Source organism: Lactuca virosa, chromosome 4 (genome assembly GCF_052849685.1).
Source record: "Lactuca virosa cultivar CGN04683 chromosome 4, Lactuca_virosa_CGN04683_v6, whole genome shotgun sequence".
Classification (NCBI taxonomy): domain Eukaryota; kingdom Viridiplantae; phylum Streptophyta; class Magnoliopsida; order Asterales; family Asteraceae; genus Lactuca; species Lactuca virosa.
The window spans coordinates 81,959,170-81,972,479 of record NC_136429.1 but is presented as its reverse complement, the minus strand read 5'-3'; the positions used below and the strand labels follow the sequence as shown (position 1 = coordinate 81,972,479).

General features: G+C 35.8%; 1 pseudogene; it reads right to left on the bottom strand.

Moving 5' to 3' along the window:
• Window positions 1-8,863: 8,863 nt before the first annotated feature.
• On the bottom strand, window positions 8,864-12,721 carry LOC145104685 (very-long-chain 3-oxoacyl-CoA reductase 1-like; annotated as a pseudogene).
• Between the last annotated feature and the right edge of the window lie 589 nt (window positions 12,722-13,310).

Here is a 13,310-nt window from a genome sequence, read left to right as displayed (position 1 = left end):
TGAGTATACAGGTAACGCATGAAACTCTCAGGCAACGCTTCGTACGAAAGCTCAGGCACCAAACACACGAATATTTTTTCACCCAAACGCACGAAAATTTTGATTTTCTCTCCTCTTCCCAAAAAATTTCCCAAACACACGAATGCGAAGCGTTCGAAGCCTGATATATGAACAGTAATGAACAGTAACCCTTCGTACATTCAGATTACCCTTCGTTCCTTACAGTTCTTCCCCAAATCATCAATCCAAAACACAGGAACGCTTCGTACATTCACCCATCTGTTCCCTTCGAATCTTATTCACCAAATCATAGTCGATCATTTTTCGTTCGTTTCTCAGTTCAACCCAAACATCCAAAAACTCGTCGACATCCAAAAATCACCACAAAACGAAAAAAATTTCGTTCGTTCTATCATCACCCATCGACTCCAAATGTTCGAACAATACGCCCCAATTCCAAAATCAAATTTTCGTTTTACAGATCATCAAACCCAAATTTTCAAACATTCAATCGAAATCCATCCCTGTGTACAAACCCAATACCCAATCGACTCTCAAAACTCGACTCTAAATCTTCCCAGTTCGTTTTTAATCAATGAACACGACTCCAAACATTCGAATGGCCGTTAATCAATGATCAATAATCGATGTTTTGACTCCAAACATTTCACAAAATCCAAAGAACGAACATTTGCGTTCGTTACTCTCAGTTCGTTCCCAAAGCATCTCCTTTGAACATCGATTTTCAATTCCAAATCCAAAATCAATCCCAACACAATTTCGACTTCGCTTTGATCGTTTCTCAACCAATTTCGTCTTATAATCTATTGAATCGACTGTGGAAAATTTATTTTGACTTTTCATTCATCTGTTCTTCATCGTGTTCTTGATTGTTCATCACAAGAATCATCGAATATTAAACAAAAATTCCCAATTTCTCACATCTACTTCATGATCGGAATCAACTTTGGTTTAATAAACCAAATTGATACAAGAAAAAGATCGATTTCAAAAAAAAAAACTAATATCAACACTGATCATATGAATATCATAGTAAAGAAGATTTGAGAATAAGTAGAATCAAGATGCTGTGAACTCAACGATTATGAATCGGTAAAAACAAAACGATTATGAATCTGTGAAATCTGGATTAAAATCGAATTAATCTGCTTTAAAGCAAAATTTCGATCAAGATAAACTCAGCGATTTTGTGAACAACATGAATTTGCTCCCAAATGCGATCTTAATCAACAAATCAGAAGTTGTGAACTCTTATGACGAAGAACAACGTCAAAATTTGATTTGGGCTAGAATTTGGGCTTTAATAGGATTAGATGAACAGTAACTAATCAATGTGGACTCAAGTTGTTTGGATCAACGTTTTGGATTAGATTTTATAACAAATGAATTATGATCAGTTAACAGGATTCGAAAATAATTTGAGCTCAAAATTATTTGATGAACAATAATGAAATTTGATTTTAGGCTTGATCTAAACAAAAATTTATTGGATCAACAATGGGGTTTGAAACGAATTAGATCCAATGAATCAAAATGATCAAAATTCAAAAACGTAACGCACGATTCAACATGATTAAGAGAGATCATAGAGAGAGACTCACCAAAATTTGCTCCAATTGTGACAAAAATTGCCAAACCGAGAATCGTTCTTCAAAAATCACCTTGATCTTGAAGACCTGCTCTGATACCAATTGTAGTGACATAAGAACATGGTTTGGCATGCGGAATTAAAGTTTGCACCATGAACATGGTGATTTGGGTGTTCAAGATATGTATTGAATATGTATTGTGTTACAAAAAGGGACATAGATCTACATCTACATAAATAACACACACTCACACACTCACTTTTACATCTCTCAAGCGCACCTCTACAAGTGGACAAACCCACCTTATATAGAGGTGTTTACATGTCTCTCTCTCACTCTCACTAACTCATGAGTCTAAAGGCTAAGGCACCACATGCAAGTGGGTCTACACAAGTCAACCCATTACAAAGTTATACATGAAGAACTTTGTACCCCAACACCTTGCTCATGTTGTAGATATGAGCCAAGAGACGAAAGACACAAAGAACATTCCAGTAGTACGTGACTTTCCCGACATCTTTCCAGAAGAACTCCCAGGATTATCTCCGCAACGTCAAGTCGAATTCCGAATCGACTTAGTTCCAGGGGCTACCCCCATAGCCAAATCGCCTTATCGTCTAGCACCAGCCGAGATGCAGGAGCTATCCAGTCAACTTAACGAACTGCTCAGCAAGTGCTTCATTACACCAAGCTTCTCACCTTGGGGAGCACCAGTCTTGTTTGTCAAGAAGAAAGATGGATCGTTCCGTATGTGCATCGACTACAGGGAACTTAACAAACTAACCGTAAAAAATCGTTACCCTCTGCCTCGCATTGACGATTTGTTTGACCAACTTCAAGGGGCGAACTTCTTTTCAAAAATAGACTTGAGGTCCGGGTATCACCAATTACGAGTGATTGGGGAGGATGTTCCGAAGACAGCCTTCCGAACTCGTTATGGACACTAAGAGTTTGTAGTGATGTCGTTCGGATTGACCAATGCGCCCGCAGTATTCACTGACTTAATGAATCGGGTGTGTCGTCCTTACTTGGATCATTTCGTCATCGTCTTCATCGATGACATACTTATCTACTCTCGTAGTAAGGAGGATCATAGTCAACATCTGCGACCGGTCTTAGAAACGCTGTGATCGGAGAAGTTTTATGCGAAGTTCTCGAAATGCGAATTTTGGATCCGAAGAGTCGAATTCTTGGGGCACATGGTTAGCGAAGAAGGAATACACATGGACCCTTCCAAAATCAAAGCCATTGAGAACTGGTCAGCACCAAAGACGCCTACAAAAATTCATCAATTTCTAGGCCTCGCTGGCTATTATCGCAGGTTCATTCAGAACTTCTCACGGATTGCGAAACCTCTTACAACACTGACCCAGAAGGGCGTAGCCTTTGACTGGGAAGAGAAGCAAGAGAAAGCATTCCAAACGCTAAAGCGAGCCTGATGCACCGCACCGATACTGTCCCTCCCCGAAGGGATAGAAGACTTTGTAGTCTATTGCGATGCATCCAATCAAGGACTCGGCTGTGTTCTGATGCAACGAGGTAAGTTCATCACCTATTCCTCAAGGCAGCTGAAGACCCACGAGGTCAACTACACCACACATGATCTTGAGTTAGGAGCAGTAGTGTTTGCTCTGAAGATCTGGAGACACTACCTGTATGGTACGAAAAGTACTATCTTTACAGACCACAAAAGCCTACAACACATATTCGACCAGAAGGAGCTCAACATGAGACAACGAAGGTGGGTCGAGCTACTCAGTGATTACGAGTGCGAAATTCGTTATCATCCCGGCAAGGCCAACATAGTAGCTGACGCCCTAAGTCGGAAAGAATACTCTGGTCGTAGGGTCAAATCATTGACTATGACTATCTATTCACACTTGTCCACACAAATCAAGGAGGCTCATCTCAAAGCTTTGAAACTTGAAAATGTGGCGGGTGAATCCCTGAGAGGGATGGATAAGAACTTGGTCGTCAAGGGTGGCGGAGCCTTATATCTCATGGATCGGATCTGGACACCGAAACACGGTGGTTTCAGAGACTTGGTCATGACAGAAGCACACAACACTCGATATTCCGTCCACCCAGGTTCAGATAAGATGTATCTGGATCTTAAAAAGTTATATTGGTGGCCTAACATGAAAGCAGAGATTGCTACCTTCGTGAGTAAATGCCTTACTTGCGCCAAGGTAAAGGTCGAATACTAGAAACCAACAGGTTTACTTCAGCAACCGGAGATACCTGAATGGAAGTGGGAGCGGATCACGATGGACTTCATAACCAAGTTGCCCAAGACAACTGGTGGTCTCGATACCATTTGGGTAATCGTAGACAGGCTAACTTAATCCGCACACTTCCTGCCTATCAAAGAAACTGACAAGATGGAGAAACTCACTAGAACCTACATTAGGGATATAGTACGACTGCATGGTGTTCCCATATCCATCATCTCTGATAGAGATAGTAGATTCACTTCGAGGTTCTGGCAGTCACTACAAAGTTCCCTAGGAACTAGGCTGGACATGAGTACAACCTACCATCTGCAAACCGACGGACAAAGTGAGAGGACTATTCAAACTTTGGAAGATATGTTGCGAACCTGCATGATAGACTTTGGGAAGGATTGGGATACTCATTTACCCCTTGTCGAGTTTTCCTACAACAATAGTTATCACACGAGCATAAAGGCTGCTCCATTCGAAGCCCTCTATGGCCGTAAGTGCAGATCCCCTCTGTGTTGGGCTGAGGTGGGCGACACTCAGTTAGCTAAAGGACGAGTTCCTGAAAGCACTCTCACAGGTCCGGAAATCATTCGGGAAACGACAGAGAAGATCGTTCAGATTCATGAACGATTGAAAGCCTCTAGAGACCGACAAAAAAGCTACGCAGACAAGAGAAGGAAACCGTTGGAATTCCAGGTGGGCGACCGTGTTCTATTGAAGGTCTCACCCTGGAAGGGCTTGATACACTTCGGAAAGCATGGCAAGCTAAATCCAAGATATGTAGGGCCTTTTGAGATTATCGCTAGAATCGGCCCTGTAGCTTACAAACTCAAACTACCTCGCGAACTCAGTAACATACATTCTACTTTCCACGTCTCAAACTTGAAAAAGTGTCTGTCCGACGAGACTCTTGTAATCCCACTCGACGAGATCGAGATCAACGAGAGCCTCACCTTCGTGGAAGAACCTGTAGAGGTCATGGACCGAGAGGTCAAGAAAACGAAGCAAAGTCGTATCCCGATAGTGAAGGTTCGTTGGAATGCCAAGCGAGGACCTGAATTCACTTAGGAGCGCGAGGATCAAATGAAACTGAAATATCCTCATCTTTTCGTTTATTTATTTGAAATAGCTTATTTGTTGAACTCTAATTTCGGGACGAAATTCTCTCTAACGGGGGGATGATGTGACAACCCGAAATTTCTATCTTGAATAATCATTCAAATCAATCAAAGTTGGACTTGTTTTGCTATCTTCTAGCATTATTTAGAGTCAATTAGAGCGTTTTAAACCTCATCATGTGGAGTTTACGGCCACACCATATGAGTTTACGGCCGTAAACTCAAGGTGGCCGCAAACTTGGGCCTTAAACATGATATTCCACCCTTTCTTCCTCATTATTCACCATTTCAACCTCAAGAACTTGATTTCTCTCTCAAGTATCATAAGGATCTTCATCTTATTCTTCAAAAATGTAAGTGTTTCATCCTTTTATTAGTTGATACAACTCGTTATCTAGTCTCATCCTTCGATTTCATCCAGTAACTTCATGTTTTGGGTTTGATCTTCAAGATCACCAAGAACACACACTAGTGTTTTGGGCAAAAATCAACTCTTGCTGCTTCTATATTGTAAGTATCATATTCCTATACTTGTTATCTAGTAGGAAACCTTGTTTTGCACCTTGAAAACGTCCAAATCCCATGAGCAAAAGGAGTTTACGGCCAGGAGCATCTCCCTTGGCCGTAAACCCTTGTTAAGGGTGCATTTGTTGGCCTTAGACCCCCTAAAGGCTTCTAAACTCTTGAGTACCTTCCTATGTGTAGTGCTTACTAGTTATGCTACTTGAAATCATCCAATATCCAAGATCAAAGAGAGTTTATGTCCAGGAGCATCTCCCTTGGCCGTAAACCGTTGTTAAGGCTACAAGTTGGACATAAACCCTTTTTTTATGTCTAGGATTGAGTCTAGGACACTTCCTGCATACTTGAAGGACCTTAAACCACCTCTTTGGCACAAAACTTCATGAGTTTACGGTCGTAAGCTCATAGGGCCGTAAACCCTATGGCCGTAAACTCAAGGGCCGTGAACCCTTGGCCGTAAACACCATAGTGTGGCCGTACACCCCCTTAGATGCAACCCTTTGCACTTCTAACACTTCAGTCTAAGTGTTTCCTAAGTCCTAGGGTGTTTTCCTTACATGCTTAGTTGTATTAACACTAATTATATACATATATGTGTCATTATATGCTTATTAGGATCCGTTGTGCTCAAGTCTTCACTCGACACTTAACATCCTGCAAACCGATCTTTCATCTGTATCACTCACTACAGGTGAGTTCATACCCCTCAACTTATCTTTTAAATGATTTTAAATGCTTTTATGGGGGGGAATACAAGTAGAACTATTATAGTTATTATATCAATCGCATGTGATTAATAACTATCAAACAAATGGATTTTGTTACATTTCAAACTGTGTTATCAAACAAACTGCTTCAAGTCATTTTATAAACTCTTTTGCATGTTAAATTCTTTCTATTAAACTCTTTTAAACTTATACTTTGTCAAAATCATGTCTATATAGATATAGTTATATAAGTAGGATTGAAAGGACTTAGGACTGATAACTCGCCTTATTTCCTGTTCCTTGTTTGGTTGTGGGCTTAGGGTATCGGTTATTTGTCTGAAGGTCGTTTGAACCTTAGTTATATATTATGTGTATGTATATAGATATAAAAGTTATTCTATTAGGTCAATACTTTTGGGTAACAAAGGTATACAAACATGTTCATTCATTCAAACAACATTGCTAGTAAACTATAATAGGTATAGTTTAGGAAGTCACTAATACTATTTCTAGAACAATGAAACATACAAGAGTCAGTTCATACATGAGTCAGTTCAAACATACTATAAAGAGAAACAGTACATACTATAACGAGAAACAATACATACTACACACTATACACTAGAGAACATTCTACATACTAGACAGAGAGAACATACACTACACTAGAACATACTATACAAATACAAAAATACTATAAAAATAATGTGAGATACTACTTCATGGTTCGACAATATACTGTTGCGTCACGTTTTGTACCCAGAGTCTCCTGGATGGAGAGCTTCAATTTGTGTATAGATCTATACGGGACTGACTCTCCTACACCTTGCTGCTAGCTACAGTAGGACCTGCAGGTCTACGGGTGACAAATGTCATATCATTTCGACGTCTCGAATGTCGTGTTATACTAGTCGATCAAGTATGGTTAGAATCATATCACATTTTACCTTAATTAAACTAACAAGTTTAAGGTAGTTAGTACATGAGTAGTTACCTAGATAAAACTATAGTACATCTTTATTTTTTTCCCATGTCATTCACTTTGTGATCTTCTCACATAAACGGTAATGAAGACTATATTTTGGTAATGATAGCCATACTTTGGGAAAATACTCACTTTTACAAAAGAACAAACATAAAGAACAGTTGGGTCTTGGTAGAAGACTGCTTTAGTAGAAAATATAGGATTTTCTAGGAAGGTTACAAACATTTACATCAAACACTTACAAACTTTTACATCAAACATTTACAAGCACATTCTTCAAACTTATACAAACAATGACACTAAAATACTTATGAACTCACCAGCTTTAATGCTGATCTACGCTTTCAAAATAACTTGTATTCTCAGGTCACAAGTAGACAGGTACCGATGACCAGGTTTTGAGAAGATGGAGCACGTTCAAAACTCATCTCTTATTTTGATTATTCATTTTTGGTGTCTTATAAACTACACAGAACACACTTGTGTCAAAATTATACTATTAATGCAATGGATGATGTTGTTGCTTGTTTACTATTATGCATTGTTGTGATACCGTACATGACGTCCTTCGCCCCTGAACGTTTCCGTCGTTCTGGTTTTCGGGTGTGACAAGTCGGGGCTTCCGACTCTGCGAGTAGACTCTTCCACCCGCGTCCAACATTCGCATCTACTCGACGAGTTGGGCCTCCAACTCGTCGAGTCCCTGTGTAAAAATGCAATAAACTTATAATAAAATACATACCGGGGACCGGGCGTTACAATTGCATATAAACCCCTCTCTTCTGTGAACATTTTTGTACCTTACGCAAAAACGTATAAGCACTTGTTTCGTGTGCATCGATCATGCTTACCTTGTATTACATTTTTAGTGCAAAGTAACAGTGTTTTTGGAGTCATTTTGTACCCCTATATTTGTTGGGTTTGACACGCCTAACAATATATATATATATATATATATATATATATATATATATATATATATATATATATATATATATATATATATATATATATAAAATAGGGTAAGTGGCACAAAAGTCACTAACTTTTAATTTTTTCCGATTTTGACACCGCATTTTTTCTGTTACAATTAAATCACTATGTTTTCAGTTTGTTGCAATTCGGACCAATTAACCAGTTTGCTTCAGGTTATCCGGTTGTCACTACCGGAGTGGCATGATGACATGTGAGAAGCGAAAAGAAAGTGGCGCAAAAGTCGCAACGTTTTCAATTTTTGCGATTTTGTCACTAAGTTTTCAGTATTTTCCAATTTTGACGTTAAGTTTTCGATGTTCTCCAATTTGTAACATTAATGAAATAGAAATATCCAGTTTTCCACCCCCATTAATGAAAATCTTTGTTTGTATATTGTTTTTGTTTATCCTGTATTTGTAAATAATATTTGAACTATAGAACATTAAGTTGTCACTGTATATATCCTTTGGGTTTCACTTTTCCTTGGTGCAATACTTTTATTGACTTTTTTTCCCTACTCCCTTGTTTCTATGAGTTTGCCTCATGTATGTAAATAAATTTTTTTCTTAACTCAAAACCATGTCTACCTTTTGTCCGTATAAACGTTCCAAGTGTACGTTTATTGACTCAAATTAAAACATATATGCCTCTAATTTGATCTTAAAATAGAAAGAGAGAACCATGGATCAAATTAAAAGAAAGAAATAGACAATGAACGAGTAACTTACGCTTTGCTGGCATCCTAGATCGCATAGAAATGATTTAAATGTACAACAATGGTAGCGGCCGAACCAATATTAACAATGATACCACTTTTCCTATCAATCATTCATTCTATCACAACTCTTGTTACCAAACTCGTACCTATCACATTCACTTTCATCACATTCATCCAAACTTCTTCTTCAAACTCATGAAAAAACATGTACGTAGGATAAGTCACCTTGCCATTATTCACCAAAATATCCACGTCTAGATGTTCATCATAAATCACTTTTTGCATCTCATTAACTCTGGCCACCATATTCTCGCCGGAAGAATCCACAGTGAAAATCTTGATCTTGGTGGTTGGGTGCACCAATGCAATCTCATCATAAACTTCTTTAAGCTTGGATAGATTTCTGTTAACCAAGATTAGGTGAAGACCCTTTTGAGCTAGTTAGAAGGAAAACGTTTTGCCGATGTCGTCGGTTTCTCTGGTGAAGATAGCTCATGAACCGTAGTTTTGAGGTTCTTGGATGGTCGGAAGAAAGTGATGAAAACACATAGAAGGAGCGTGGTAGTAAGTTTGAAAAGAGAAAGAAAACTAAGTACAGAAAATGGAGCAATTATGTTTTTGCATATGTTTATTTCATTTTTTTTAATCTATGGTAAACGGAACAATTATATCTTTGCATACATTATTTCATTTATGTTGCAAATTGGAGAAAAGCGAAAACTTAGTGTCAAAACTAGAAAAGATAGGAAACATAGTGTCAAAATCATAAAAAAAATGAAAACATTGTGTCTTTTGTGCCACTTTTTTTAGCTTGTGATACGTCAACATGTCACATTAGTAATGACAACCGAATGACTTAACAGAAATTGGTTAACCGGTCAGAATTGCAACAAATTGAAAACATAATGACTAAATTGTAACAGAAAAAACGTGGTGTCAAAATCGAAAAAAAAGTGAAAAATTAATGACTTTTGTGCAATTTATTCTATCTTATAATAGAGATCATGTTTTTAGTACCCTATTCATTTGGAACTTATAAAACTTTTCAATTTATTTAATAACTACTACAACTTAAAAGTATTTAATAAAACATTACAAATCAAGAGTTTTTTTAACATATGATGTTTAATTATATGATGTTTAATTGATACTTATAAGTTATTACATTTATTTCATTTAAACCTGCAAAAATGTGAAACTTATTTAATAACTACTACAATTCAAAAGTATTTTTAACCAATTAAGTACTATATTTCAAGAGTTTTTAACTTATGCTGTTTGATTGGTATTTATGATACTTAATTGGTTATATATATATATATATATATATATATATATATATATATATATATATATATATATATATATACTAGTTTATAACCCGTGGGAACCACGGTTACAAAATTAATTAAATTTTTATAGTGGGAATTCAAAATTATTAATCCCTTATTTTAAATAAATTATTAATTAAAATATATTTTTTTAGTTATATAAAATTGTAATCATTAATTTAAATAAATAGGTGAAATTATATTACCTTAGAATTTGTACTAATTTTATTTTAATTTTATTCTAATGTTATTAATTTAATGTAATTAGAGTGGGAAATTTAAAATTTGAAATTTGAAATAGAGAATTAATAGGTTGACAAGTGACATACATTAATTAGGATGTCTAATAGGGTGACACATGGCAAAAGAAGAATAAAATATACATTAATTAGCAGACCTAATAGGATGACACATGTTAAAAGGAGATTAAAACTATTCTTTTATTAGAATAGGGATATATATATATATATATATATATATATATATATATATATATATATATACCGTTTGTTTTTTTTTATTATTTCATTTATAATTACCATTTTATAGTTTAAACAACTAAACTTTTTTCTATATCATAACTTTCAATATATAAAGTTTGATATATCAAAATATAATGTTAACAACGTTTAATTTTTATCAACCTTTGAATATAACCTTCTATAGAAATCGAACATAAACAAATGACATATTCAACAATTTTTTTTTTGTCTTTGAATGTCATTGTTTTTTACTTTATTACACTACTAGAAAACAAGGGCAATACCTACGGATTTGCTACAGAAAAAGGCATAGAGTATAAACGCATGTGGAAAATTTATACCTACAGAATTGCTACGGACTAGCTACATAATACCTATGGTTTTTTCCGTAGGTAAATACCTACAGAATAGCTATAGAAAGCAATAGCTACAAAATACCTACAGATTATTCACGAGATGCAAGTTTGACTAAAGTTAACTACTTTCCTAAGAAATAGATACGGAAATACATAGCTACGGATTACCGACGGATGCCACTTTGACTAACATTGACTTTATTACTAACAGATTTCCTACGGCTCACATTACCTACGAATTTTCTATAGGTAATCCGTAGGTAATTACTTTTTATTTAAAAAAAAACAACAAAAAATTATTAAAAAATCCAGTTTTTTCTGTCCAAAATATTGAAAAAAAAAAAGCCATTATATTATTCAACCACAAAACAAATAACAATATAATAAAACTAATAAACCTAAAAAAGTATTAAATACAAATACATATTACTAATGAACATTGTCTAATAATACATTAAATGTGTCTAATAATACACATTAAAAGTGTCAACTACAAATGTTTAACTAATTGCTTACAAACATAAATGTAAATTTAAATGTAATAAGATTAATGGACACAACAGAAAAGCAATGAATAGAAAAATGTAATAAGCTTAATATACACAACACAAAAGCAATGAATCTTACACACAAAGAAAACCTTGTAACAATGGTATTGATATATTGCTACATCTCCATTTTCCCATCTTTATTTTCCCCCGGTGATAAAGAAAAAAGAAAAGAAATGTGAAACTTTCTTAAAGTTGTCTTAATGGGGAATCTTTTAAAAAGTTTGCAAACCTTGTTTGTGTGAAAAGTACCCCAAATAGAATGACCTCTGCCACCCTGATTGGCAGCTCCTTCAACCTGCAACAAGGCACCAAACAAGAGAGCATGTTAAGATTTTAAATACACAACAACTTAGTTGATTTGTGAAGATTTTAGGGCATCATGATGCATCCAAGTAAACAAAAAACCAATTTTATGGAGCTTTTACCGGTTCATATGACCATTAGGTTGTGATTTCAAATACATATCAACGCATCTGTTGGAATCAGAGTTATCAGTTTGATAAAGTTCCGTATTTCAGCATCTTTCATTAATAAAGATAAAATTCAAAATGTGAAATGGCTATCTAAGGATCAAGTTTCTGATTACAATAATCCAAGAGTATTAAAATGAAAGAAGCGTATGGAACTATGAAATAAAAATATACAAGAGCCTACATGAATGAATGAGGAAAACGACCTGATAAGCAGAAGCAGCGCCGCCAAAGAGGAAATTAGAGAGGAAATCCACACAAGAGTTTATGCTTAGTTGAAATCATGGAGTTCCATTCTTCCTCCGTCAACCTTTTTCTCTCCTCCTCCATTATTGAGCTCGGTTGTTACAAACCACATCAAGAGCACCACCTAAGGGGAGTGTAGAAATCAGAAATCCATTCTTCCCTATATAATTGTCAAATAGTTGTTTTGTGATGTTATAGCAAGTTACATGAAGTGATTTCAGGGATAGAAAAAGTAACAAGATCTAAATTAGGGTTCTACGATGCTTGAATTGAACATACCACTATATAACAAAAAAAATCTATTTACATTAAACATACCTGATTAAACAAACTAGTGATCCACAACGGCGGGGTACCATGAAGACGACGAGGAGTAAGGTGTGACGGTAAATGTTTGATGGTGCGGTGGCGACAACTAGATGCTTCATCGGCAAATCGATCTTGGTGGGTGGAAATGATGGTCCGGAGAGAGAGAGAGAGAGAGAGAGAGAGAGAGAGAGAGAGAGAGAGAGAGAGAGAGAGAGAGAGAGAGAGAGACGAACGGAGTGGAGAAGGAATCAAGCTTCCCCTTGCAATGCAAATCTGTTAGACAAATCTAGGGTTTTACAGATAAGTGAGGAAGAAGGAATTGGAATCGTTTGTTTTTTTATGAGCAAAAAAACACGTATATGGATTATGCAATGGCAAGACAAAAAATTGAAAAAAAAAAGATTGCCTCGAGTATACAATGTGCAAGAACTTACCAAACGGTCGCGCATGCCACATCAGGCTGAAAGGAGTGGTAACACTCCTAACACACTGCCACATCAAGTTTTTTTGTTGTCATGTCATTTTTTTTGTTGCCACCTCGATAGCAACTTTTTTTTAGAAATGGTATCATCTTTAACACTTCATGATTTTGTTTTTCTTTTTCAAACTTTAATAAAATTATATTTTTTAAAACACATATTTCATATTAAATAAATTATATTATTTTTTAAAACTCAAACTTAAATAAATTATGTTTGTTATTAACAA